This window comes from Gorilla gorilla, chromosome 10 (genome assembly GCF_029281585.2).
Source record: "Gorilla gorilla gorilla isolate KB3781 chromosome 10, NHGRI_mGorGor1-v2.1_pri, whole genome shotgun sequence".
In the NCBI taxonomy this organism is placed as follows: domain Eukaryota; kingdom Metazoa; phylum Chordata; class Mammalia; order Primates; family Hominidae; genus Gorilla; species Gorilla gorilla.
Genome location: NC_073234.2, coordinates 118918556 through 118931078, shown reverse-complemented (window position 1 = coordinate 118931078; position 12523 = coordinate 118918556). Strand labels below are relative to the sequence as shown.

At 42.4% G+C, this 12523-nt stretch overlaps 1 protein-coding gene and 1 pseudogene across 1 annotated transcript in view; one reads left to right on the top strand and one right to left on the bottom strand.

The window, feature by feature from the left end:
* Nucleotides 1–5667: 5667 nt before the first annotated feature.
* Nucleotides 5668–12225, bottom strand: LOC101129852 (glutaryl-CoA dehydrogenase, mitochondrial-like; annotated as a pseudogene).
* C10H12orf42 (chromosome 10 C12orf42 homolog) overlaps nt 9093–12523 on the top strand; it is a 416673-nt gene continuing 413242 nt past the window's right edge. The window contains exon 1 of the mRNA XM_055357852.1: nt 9093–9628. The gene's annotated coding sequence lies outside the window, so the exon portion shown is untranslated. The remainder of the gene's footprint in view (nt 9629–12523) is intronic.

The window sequence follows — 12523 nt, the reverse complement described above, 5'->3', positions numbered from 1 at the left end:
GAGAAGAGGGTGGAATGGGAGCCTCCCACAACATGGCAATATGGCCACACAATGTCTCCCACTGACTAGTTTGGGAACACTTGTCAAAGTGCAGTCTCTTAGTAGATGATGGGGCTGGACCTGATGTGCATGGTCGGGATTAAAAAGAGGATTGTAGCGTGGGCAGCTGGGATTAAGGATGGGTGAAGAACAAAATTGTAGCCATTAAAGAAGGGGTAAGATACAAGATCATCGATTTCCCATTGAAGTTTCATATTCTCAAATATCTATGATCTGGCCTCTCTCTAACCCACACCACAAAGGAAAAGAGCCCAGTGTGATAGTGTGATTCTGTAATTTTATCACTGAGTACAAAATGAAATGATTGTTTCAGGGAGATTTAAAGAAACTTATATCTCCGTGGCAGAATTCCCTGGTTTCAGAATGTCTAAAAGTCCAAGTCTGAAACAGGATTTAGAAACTTTTTTTTTCATCTTCTTTATTTTTTTTACTTTTATTTTATAATTTTTTATTTCTATAGCTTTTTGGGGAACAGGTTGTATTTGGTTACATGAGTAAGTTCTTTAGTGGTGATTTGTGAGATTTTGGTGCGCCCGTCACCCAAGCAGTATACACTGAACCCAATTTGTAGTCTTTTATCCCTCACCCCTTCCCACACTTACCCCCAAATCCCCGAAGTCCATTGTATCATACTTATGCCTTTGTATCCTATCATAGCTTAGCTCCCAACTATGAGTGAGAATGTTTGATGTTTGGTTTTCTATTCCTGAGTTACTTCACTTAGAATAATAGTCTCCAGTTCCATCCAAGTTGCTGTAAACACCATTAATTTGTTCCTTTTTATGGCTGAGTAGTATTCCAATGTATATATACACACCACAATTTCTTTATCCACTCATTGATTAATGGACATTTGGGCTGGCTCCACATTTTTGCAATTGCGAATTGTGCTGCTATAAACCTGCACGTGCAAATATCTTTTCTATGTGATGACTTCTTTTCCTCTGGGTAGATACCCAGTAGTGGGATTGCTGGATCAAATGGTGCTTTTACTTTTCGTTCTTTAAGGAATCTCCACACTGTTTCCTCAGCAGTTGTACTAGTTACATTCCCACCAGCAGTGTAGAAGTGTTCCCTTTTCACCGCATCCCTGCCAACATCTATTATTTTTTGATTTTTTTGATTATGGCCATTCTTGCAGGAGTAAAGTTGCATCACATTGTGGTTTTGATTTGCATTTCCCTGATCATTTGTGATGTTAAGCAGATTTTCTCTTTACTTCCCATGCATGTAATAACAATTTCCATGTGTTTTGGCCAGAAGATATACAAATAGCCATGCAGGAATGACCTCTGAAAGCTAGTTAGTTTGCAGTGCTCAAAACGGGAATTCAGAATAAAATGAGAGTTGGTCTAAGGTCAGCATAGCCATGTGCAGTATCTAGTACCTGCTCTCCTTGGAATCGATGTTAAATTAATTTAAGCTTAAAAACTTGCTTCAATTTACCATTTTCTTTCCTTTGGCAGTATCATCTGTATTTTACCCGAGGATGCTTTTTTTGGATGTTGTTTAAATTGCATTTCCGAGGCTGTCTGTAGGTGTTTACGCTTGGCTCAGGGGCTGAGATTTATTTTTTCCTTTGAAAATGGAAGGTTGTGAGAACTTCCAGAAAATGATTCTTCCTTGAGGCTCTCAATTGGGTAGTGATGAATGCAGAAGGAGGGAGACATTCTTGTATTTTTTTCCTGATTCTTCAGTAACAAATATTGCATCATTGAAGCATAAGGTTAGGTTCAATACCTGCTGAATGGCACAAATGAGTAGGGGTATGAGGAAACCCTGGTGTGAAAAGATGACTACTCATAAAGCTGCTATACTGAACACTTTACAAGCATTATTTCATTTTGGCATCAGGTGGGCTGGGTTTGAACACCACCTCCGTCACCTATTAGCTGCACACCTTGAGCAAGCTACTTAACATCCTTATGCCTCAGTTTGCCTCTTGTATAAAATAGAGAAAATAATAGCTACCTCAAAGAGTTCTTGCGAGAGTTAGCAAATTTTTTACATATAAAGCACTTCAAATACTTAGTACCTACCTGGCTTATAAGCATTTATAAATATTAGCTATCATTATTAGTTCTTACATGATTGCCACCTTTTTACAGATGAGGAAATTGACATTTAGAAAGATCAAATAATTTGCACAAGGTCACAGTTGGCAAGTGGCCGAGCCAGGACTTGAAACCAAGTGTTTCTGTCTCCTTTGCTTAGGTTATTGGCCATCCTATATTATGTTGTACAAAGGAACTTGCAGAGTAGGACACACATATTTATAAGTAACTGTAATTTCCAGCAAATAAATAAATAACAAATAATAAATAAATAAATGGTGCTAGGATAGATTACATCTAGATGGGGAAATGGGGACATTTCAGAGAGGGGTAACATTTCTTCTTAGCCATAGTATGAACAATTACAACACCGTCAGTCATATATTGACTGAATTGCATTTCTGGTTATTGGTTATGGGTATTCAAATTTGGCTTGGGACTTTTTTTCCTATTTAAATGTTAAATTTGGAAGCATACCATGAAAATGATACCTCCAATGACTTAAATGTTGCTAAGACAAACTCAAAATCTTATAAAGCTCCTGGGAAATAATTTCTCTATGGATCTCATGTTTGTTTGGCAGGAAAATAATCCTTCCACTCACACAATTTATTAAATTTTGCTGATCTTATGGCCACCTTCTATTCTTTTTCTTGTTTTCACACTTTCACAACCTTTAAATGTTTTAACCTTTTTTGTTTCATAAGTTGAAAATGTATTTTATACCCCAATAAACTCATTATAAAGTTGAAAAATTATACATCAAATCATAGTAAGTTGGGGACCACCTGTATCTTAATTCACCCTTACAATAATCCTGAAAATAAGATATTGGACTCATTGTATGGATAACATTTGGAAATGAATGATTTACCCAAGTTAGAGAGCCAGGCTGAGGGCCCAGATTCCCCTGCATCCAATGCCCAGCCCTCTCACTTCACACAGGGATGAATAGCTACGGTAGTCGGGGTTGAGGCACAGCTTGCATTGTCACATCCATGTCCTCCAGAAGTCATCAAATATTCTCTGATGGGAGAGCTGGGGTTCTTCAACATGCCAGGAGCTTATGTCTTGCAATGCCTGATGCTATGTTCAGGTCCTAAATTAATGGTTGTGCCAGATGCCTCTTCAAATATAATGGATCTCATGAATGGAACAGCTTGCTAATTCCACGTGTGTCGATGAAAGGTTGACTTTATTACCCGCCCCCACCCCACCAGTTTTTTGGAGACAAGGTCTTGCTGTGTTCCCTAGGCTAGGTGCAGTAGTGCAATTATAGCTCACTGCAGCCTCAAACTCCTGGGCTCAAGAGATGCTCCCACCTCAGCCTCCTAAGTAGCTTGGAACTACAGGTGTGTGCCGCCACGCCCTACAAATAAAAAACAATTTTTTTTTTTTTTTTGTAGAGATGGGGTATCACTATGTTACCCAGGCTGGTCTTGAAATCCTAGCCTCAAGCTATCCTCCTGCCTTGGCCTCCCAGAGTGCTAAGATTACAGGGGTGGCCCACTGTGCCCAACCTATTTTCCACTTTTCTGCCCCCCTGCCCAATCCCTATTGGTACATACCCTGGTACAGCATAGAAAATTTAGAAAGTAGAGAAATGCATAACGCAGTAAAAAAAAATATATATATTGTATATTTTTATATATAAATATATATATATAAAAACATGTATTTGATACATCACCCAGAGACCACTTTGTTGCATGCCTCTTCTAGCCCCTGTTTTATGTACTTTCTTTCTAACCTAGTTGAATTTATACTGTATAAAATCATGCATCACTTTACAATGGGAACATTACTGACAAATGCGAAGTTAAGCAACTTTATCATTGTCTGAACATCATAGATTGTACTTACACAAACCTAGATGGTATAGCCTATTGCTCCTAGGCTACAAACCTGCACAACATGTTACTATACTGAATACTATAGGCAATTGTAACACCATGGTAAGTATTTGTGTATTCAAACATATCTAAACAAAGAAAAGGTACAGTAAAATTATGATAAGATATTATAATCTTACAGGACCATCATTGCATATACAACCCGATATTGACCAAAACATCACTATGTGGCAACTGACTTTACATGTTTTCACCTCTTAAAAAATTTAGCTCCGCAGTGACTGCACTGGTTTTTTTTTGTTTTGTTTTGTGTGTGTGTGTGTGTGGGGGGGGTGGGGTGGCGTGGGGGGGTTGTTTGTTTTAGCATTATATAAGATAAATTGCAGAAATTTGAGATCCACTTAGAATAAATGGCTGGTGATACATCTTGTTTGATTTTCCAAGAATGTGTCTTATTATTTGAAAAGTTTTGGATCTGACAGAGCAGTTAGAGGAGAGGATCTATCAGCTTTACAATGATAACATCAAGATCATCTAGGAAAAGCTCCAGGGGTTCACTCAGAAAGTGGCAAAGATCAGCCATTTGGAAACAGAGCTTAACCAAGATGGCCACAGAAGGAGACTGTGTACAAAGACCTGTGCGTCCGGTCTGAGGTATCCCGCCTGAGCAAACTCAATGGGGGGCTCTGCCTGAGGAAGCAGGGATGGCCCAGCTGAGAGTAAATGTGAACAGAAACCAGGCAGCCAGCCCTGACCTCACAAGGCCACAGTCCCCGCAAGGCCCGTGGTGCTCTTGCCATCTCATTTGTGACCCCCTGTAACATGGTGTATCCAAGCGGAGAAGCCAGACCACTGTCATTTCCCACCATCACGTGATCAGCTGTGTGGTGACAGAAAGAACAAAATCCCCTGCACCCCTGCTGGTCAGAAACTGTCGTCTCCATCTACAGCCTTGAGCCCTGCATCCCTGGTATATGCCCCCAGGGGCCTGGGCAGTGCTAACTTGGGTTTATTTATTACAGCAGAGCCTAAGACTCAGACATGGGCTAGACCACCATGTCCCAGTGACTCACAGCATTCAGATGTGTTCATTTCTCCTGTGGCTGAAACTACTTCTCAGGTGGTTACCAGTAAATGCCGTCCCTACCACGTTCCCATGACTCAGAGCACCCAGACGTGTTCATTTCTCCTGTGACTGAAACTACTTCTCAGGTGGTTACCAGTCAATGTAGCCCAACACTATGGGGTCAGACGTGCAGCCTTCTTATTTTCCTCTCCCTTATTCTGCTCCAATGTCCAGCATAAGGCACTAACCCCAGATGGGAGGGTCGGAGGGTGCACTGTGAACCCTTGATGTGAGGGGAGTCTGCTCAGGCAGAGACCAAGGGGGTCTCCAGGAAGTTGCTTCAATGTCACACTCCTTCTCTCAATAGATGTTTCTATTTCAAGGTAAATGGAGTCTGTTCTCATCCATTGTTAAAAGTGGACTGAGAAACTCTACAGAGAATTCCATCTTCTTTTTAAGGAACACATCTGAACAACTTCAGAAAGGAAATTCTGATATTTAAAAATCAGTGTCTCTCACTTCCCACTCCATCCGCTAGCTTCCTTCCTAAGCTCAGAACACAGCATTCCCATGGTCCAGCCAGGCCTGTCTCTGGGAAGGGGTTTGAGAGCTTTGGGCCACTGGCTGGATGGGCTCACTTGCCAGCCGTGAATGCCTGGATTCCCGTGACAGGTCTTTCCAGGATCAGGGTGCGCACGTCATGTGTACCCTCAGAGGTTTTCATGGCCTCTGAGTTCCTGATGTTCTGTACCATATGATAGTCATCAGAAACCCCAATCCCCCCCAGCGTGTCTCAGGCCTGGCAGGCAATGTCCAGGCTTTTTTCATAGTTATTCCTCTTTAGCAGAGAGACCTGTCCGGGGGCTGCCTTGCCCTGATTCTTCAAGTGGCCGTGCTGCAGACAGGCATGAAGGCCCAGCGTGACCTCAGTGAGCATGTCCTCCAACTTCTGAATCAGCTGGTGCCTGACCAACAGGATGCCAAACTGGATCCTGTGCAGGGTGTACTGCCTGGCCATGAGCAGACAAAACTCGGCAGCTCCAAGCACTCCCCACATGATACCAGATCTGGCGTTGTTCAGGCAGCCAAAGGGACCCTCCAGGCTGCCTGCACTGAGCAGCACGTCCTCCACCTCCACGCTGTCCAGATGATCATGCCCACGGCAGAGGCCCGCAGGGAGAACTTGCCCTCAATCTTGGAGGCCAAGAGACCCCACATCCCCTTCTCCGACAGGAAGCCCTGAAGGTAGCCATCTTCCAGCCCACGCTACAAACAGGTTGGCCACAGGTGAGGTGGTGACCTAGGTCTCACTGGATCCTGGTGGTGATTCAGGTCCCATTGGATCAGGGTGGTCCCATTGAGGGTGTAGCTCTTATTCCGGGGCTTATGGCAGGTTCTGATCTCCATGCTGCCGGGGTCACTCCTGCAGTTGGGCTCTATGAGCCTGAAGTAGCACAGGAGCTCCCCATTGGCCAGCAGGGGGCAGGTATAGGTTGCTGCAACCATAATTGCAGTTTTTGTCATTAAAAGTAATGGCAAAAAGCACACTTTTGCACCAACCTAATACTTCTGCCACTGCTCCTCACTGATGTAGGTGTAGATAGGGTACATGACTAGAGGAGGACTAGACACTCGTTGCCAACCTGTAGCCACTGTCCACCCACTCCAGCTTTCAGACCAGAAGTGCATAGGCCACACATGAGACCCCAGTACAGCCATATCCTTTGATGGTGGGGCCTAGTAACCCAGCTCCCGCAGCTGCAATATGCTCCTCCCCGTGAAAAACTTCAGTGTGATTGGCCAGCAGAATGCCAGGCATGAGTCACTGCTGGTGGTAAGTGTGGAAGGTGTTCCTGATGAAGATCTCATCTGCCCTCGTCTGCTCCTGCAGTACCAGCAGGTCCTGCCAGTTACACTCGGGATGCCAGGTGCCTCAGTGCCTCTGACCCTGGGCATGACCCTGTCATACTGTTCAGGCAGCCCTTGGATTCTGGGACAGAATCCACCTGGGGCAGGCAGACAGTTGGGCAGGGGCTGCAGATGCACAGCATGACCAGGGTCCTTATACTTGGCTGGTCAGCTCTGTTTCCTCCCATCTTCCTCAGTCTTGAGACCCACGTGTGTAGAACACGCAGGCCGGGTCTGTGGGCTCAGTAGCCCTACAGAGATGCCTCTCAGGGTCGTGCAAGCAGTGGGCAAGGGGGCGGAGCGAGGACTGTGACCTGGAGGAGCTGGGGCGCCAGAATGGAGCCGCTCCCAGCCATGGCCCTGGCCCCTGGGCCCTCCTGACCTGGTACCTCCCAGTTCACCAAATATTTTAACCTTAAAATTCTTGGTGACCGTGGGTATTTTCCCAAAGATTTGTAAGCACCCACAGATTCCTGGCTTAAAAAAATATGTCTGTATTCCTTCAACCTATTAATTTGTCAAATCCTTTAGCTGTCCATTCTTCAGTTAGTCTTCTCACTTGTATGATCATAACTGTTCTACGAAGAAGTTGGAGGAATTTTTGGCTCTGTTTCTAACAGATTCTCCACAATTTTGCTGATTGAGGTTTCAGGTGGCATTTATAAACAAACAAGTGAATGACAGTAATTTATTGCTGCAAAATTACAGTGGGTTTGTAATATCCTACATCACTGTAATATTGGACTATCAAAACTCATGAGGAACAAAACACTCGCCGTGAACCACAGCACACCTCAACATGCCTACCATTCTTTCCTTTCCCATTATACCACAGACGGGGGGTTCCTAAATTGGTTGCATATCAGAATCCCCAGGGGTAGCTTAATAAAAGGAAAGATTGGCAGGCCCCACCACCAGGAAGTCTGATTTGGAGATCTGGGGTATATCTGGGATACATAATCAAGGGATGCGATGGAGAGTCATTGAAGTGAGGCTGGCAGTGGGCAGGGCTGCTGTTTACATGGGTGGGTAGAAAAGGCTTCTCTGAGGATGTGCAGCTGGTTTGTGCTGAGACCAGAATGTTACCAAGGTGTAGGTTCTATGAAAACCTGGGAAAGAGTGTTCCTGCAAAGGGAGTGGCAAGAGCAAAGGCAGGCACATGGGAGGTGTGTTTGTAAAGGAAATAGGGAAACAGTGTGACTGAGGGATGGGGACAGTGTCCAAACCACACCATTCCTTAAGGGCCAGCTGAAGGAGCTTGCATTTCATTACAATTGTGTTGTGCCATGATCTGATTTGTTTTTTAAAAAAGATCACTCTGACTGCTCCATGGAGCATGGCATGAGTTGGAGGTATTTGGGAGTCTTGTTGAAAGCTGATGGTGAAGATGACATCTAAACTGAAATGGAAGGATGAGTGGGAGTTGGACCAGTCAAGGGGGTGGAGGGTGGAGTGTTTCAGGAAGAAGACTGGGCAAGTGCAAAGCCCTGAGGTGCAAAGATTGTTCTAGAAACTGACAGAAGATAAGGGAGGAGCCACAGAGGAAGATAGGGTCCAGGTGATTCGGCTTCCAGGATATAATGATAAAAAAGGTGAGTACAAAACAGCCAGGGTGGGCTGAAGGATCCTGACATCTTTTGAATGCCTACCTTGATCTAGGCATAGGTACTTTCTTTGTTATTGCTTTCAATGTAGCGCAGCTTGCTTTGATTTTTCCAATATAATCTAGTAATTTGGATTTTGGTTTCCTGACTTTTAAATGTTGGCAAGCTAGTTAAAAAAATGTCTTTTTTAAAACCCAATGTGAGTTAAATAAAAGATGTCTGTGGGCTGAATTTGGATTGTGACTTCCAGTATGTGGTCTTTGAGCAGCATGAAAACCAACCCAAATGGTGCTTTTGTGCAAATTAGGAAAAGGTCTCCTTTGCTCTACACAGCTTCCTAAAGGAAAATTGTCATATTAAATTATATATGTCAATGATGGCTGTGATGAAAATGGCAACACTAGAGTTGCGCAATGTACACAGTCTGGACAACTTAACAGCTTTATCTTTGAGCAAGAACAGGTGGGAAGAAGCAACAGGAAAATATGACATGGGAAAGGGCAATAGGGTGCTGGCGCTAACTGGCACTGGATCGTCAGAGCTGATTGTGCACATCTTTTCCCAACTCTGCGCTCACTAACATCATGAGAGCTTGAAATCCACCATAGTGGGAGTATTTACCATTTAGCCCCCTTCAGCAGTGAAGGCTGTTCGTCCTCTCTCATCCCTATGTCTAGGAACAGAGGAAAGAAAGGGAACGGCACAGTTTTATTTCCTTTTGCCTCTTCCAACCATTGCTACTCTGATCTTCAATTATCCCCCCTTTTTTTGACACTCCCAGTAAATTGCCCAAACCTCCTTTGCCTGACAACTGAGCAGGTTTACTGCTGATTTACCCAAATGAGAGCTTTCGTATCTCCCTCCCATGCCTTTCATCCACTCCAAGGCCCATCGGCCCACAGGGATGATCCAGGAAGCATTGCCGTCTCACAATCTTGTGACTTTATCAACTTCAAGGACATGTCACCTCTGCTCCACTTCAGACATGCACAACCACAGCCACATCTTGGATCACAAAGCCAACTTTGGAATAGCTGCATCTTTGAAATGTGATTATGATGACACCTTTTCTGCAGGATTGAGGTAAGGATTCAAAGACATTACGTCTGGAAAGCGACTAGCAAATGCCTTTCTTATAATAGATGTCCAAGGAAGGTTTCTTTTCTTGTCTTTTAAAGACAGGAACACAATTTTGAAACCCTGATATTTCTTCTTCCTTTACTTTGCAGTATCACTTGAATTTGACATAAACAGTTGATATTTAGTAAACTTTCTGCTAAGTGACATCCTTAGGAATCCATGCTCTTTCCAGTACTCCTGAGCTACTGGCATCCGATATTATTGGCGGCAATTGTGCTAACATGCACAACACAATACCCACTCTTTTAATTACAGAACATTCTTGCAGTAAAGTGACACTGATTCTCATCTGATTAATATTTATAGTTTTTACTTTTGGCTAAATGCCAGGTATCTTCATCATGTGAAGTTCTCTGGCTTCCCAGTTCTCTTTTGCTGCCTCTCTTATTAGCTTATTTGTGTGAGCATATCTTTGTTTTACCCAATCCTGGAGTGTCATGGATTCCTTAAGTCACAAGCCTTCTACCCAGGAGGGGCTTTTACTGGGCAATTGTAACTAACTGCAAGTGGGTAATGAATAATTTTATGTAACTTTTCAGAAAAACACTTGAATGCTTACATTTGAGAAAGTGTAGGGAAAGGGTCATGATGGTTTTGATCGCTGGTCAAAAATTGGTATGCCTGGTTAGTAAATGAAAGGGGTATTAGATATCTTTCAAACATGCTTCACTTTTTGCTATCTTTCTATAGCTTCCATTGGCTTCTCTTAGGATCCCAAAATCTATACTCTGACATATGAACCATCATTTAAGCAGTTTGCTGCAAAGGAATTTGTGTTTTTTCATAAACTTTTGCAAATGTGAGAATGTGTTAGCCATAGTAACAGTTAAAAGGCTGAAGTTTGTAATATATTATCATTTAAAAAGATATCCAAACTTAGACGTGCCAGAGGTAAAATTATTTTCTCTGATGCAGGAAGACCTTGTATATTAAGGATTCTGTTTTCAAAATCTCTTTATTTTCCATTTCACTATGAATGTTACTGATCTAATTTAAGTTCTTATTATTTTGTACTTGAACAATTTCAATAGCATTCTAACTGCTCTTCCTGACTTCTCCTTTCCTTCTAAACTCACATTTTTATGTCTGATAATGTTCAAAGATGACTCATTGCCAGTTGTACTGATGTTCTAACAGCATTTCAAAGGGCAGTATAGAGTCCCCAGCCATGGCTGGATGGTGAGATTGTGGGCAGGGGGCATATCCCTGCTTCTATTAGGACAGCTCTGTATGGATCAGTTTTATCCTGTTTGGATTTCTTACAAGATTCTGCTTAAAACAAGTGTGCTGCTGTTGAAAACTATTAGTCCTCAGGACAAAATCCACATTCTTGGCATGGTAGTGAAATCCCTTCTCAACATACCTCCAAGCCAGTGTGCCATCTTCCTTTCTCTTCTCCATTGTTTTGTTTTGCTCACAGTTCATGGCTCACTCATCACTCCTGAAATATAGATGCCCCTCAACCTTTGTTCATACTGTGATATCTTCCCTTAAAAAACATTTTCCCTAGATTTGGTGTGGTATAATTGACAAATAAAAACTTTCTACATTTAACGTGTACAATGTAATGATTTGATATATGTCTACATTGTGAAATGATGACAATCAAGCTAATGAGGACATCCATCACCTCATATAATTACCATTTTTGGTGTGTGGTGGTGAGAACTGTCTTAGCATATTTCAAGTATGTAATACAGCACTATTAATTTTAGTCACTATTATGTATATTAGATCACCAGAACTTGCTCATCTTGTAACTGAAGGTTTATCCCCTTTGACTAACATCTCCCCATTTCCCTCACTCCCCATCCTCCTCACTCCCCATCATCTAGCAACTACCATTCTACTCTCTGCTTGTGTGAGTTAAGACTTTTTTTTTAAATTTATTTTTATTTTCAGTTCTGGGGTACATGTGCAGGATGTGCAGGTTTGTTACATAGGTAAATGTGTGCCATGGTGGTTTGCTGCATCTATCAACCCATCACCTAGGTATTAAGCCGAGCATGCATTAGCTATTTTTCCTAATGCCCTCCTTCCCCCCACCCCACCCCCCGACAGGCCCCAGTGCATATTGTTTCCCTCCCTGTGTCCATGTATTCTCATTGTTCAGCTTCCATTTATAAGTGAGAACATGCAGTGTTTCTCTTTTCTGTTCTAGTGTTAGTTTGCTGAGGATAATGGCTTCCAGCTCCATCCATGTACCTGCAAAGGCCATGATCTTGTTCCTTTTTATGGCTGCATAGTATTCCATGGTGTATATGTACCACATTTTCTTTATCCAGTCTATCATTGATGGGCATTTGGGTTGAGTTAGACTTTTAAATATTCCATACATAAGTGAGATCATGCAGTGTTTGTCCTGTGACTGGTTTATTTAACCTAATGTCCTCTAGGCTCATCCATATTGTCACAAGTGGGGAGATTTTCTTCCTTTTTTGTCTGAATAATATCCCATTGTATATACGTACCACATTTTCATATACTGTCATATCTTTGCCTGAAATATCTTCCTCCTTTTGACTATTTGGAAAATGCATTATTCATTTGTTCATTCATGCATTCATCCAACAACGATTTATTGAGCATCTGCTCTGTGCCATACCCTGTTTAGGTACCAAGGACTGCTATTATATAGCCAAATTTATGACATCTTCTCTATGACATTGCCCAGGCAAAATTACCTGATGTCTTCTCTGTACTTCATGATACTTTGTCATATTGAGATTATTTTCTAGTTGATTGCATTGCTCTGATTCTCATGTATGCTTTTCTCTTTTTAAGGTTGATATCCATATCTTATTTGTGAATACATTTTTCCCTCTCATCATAGCTGAT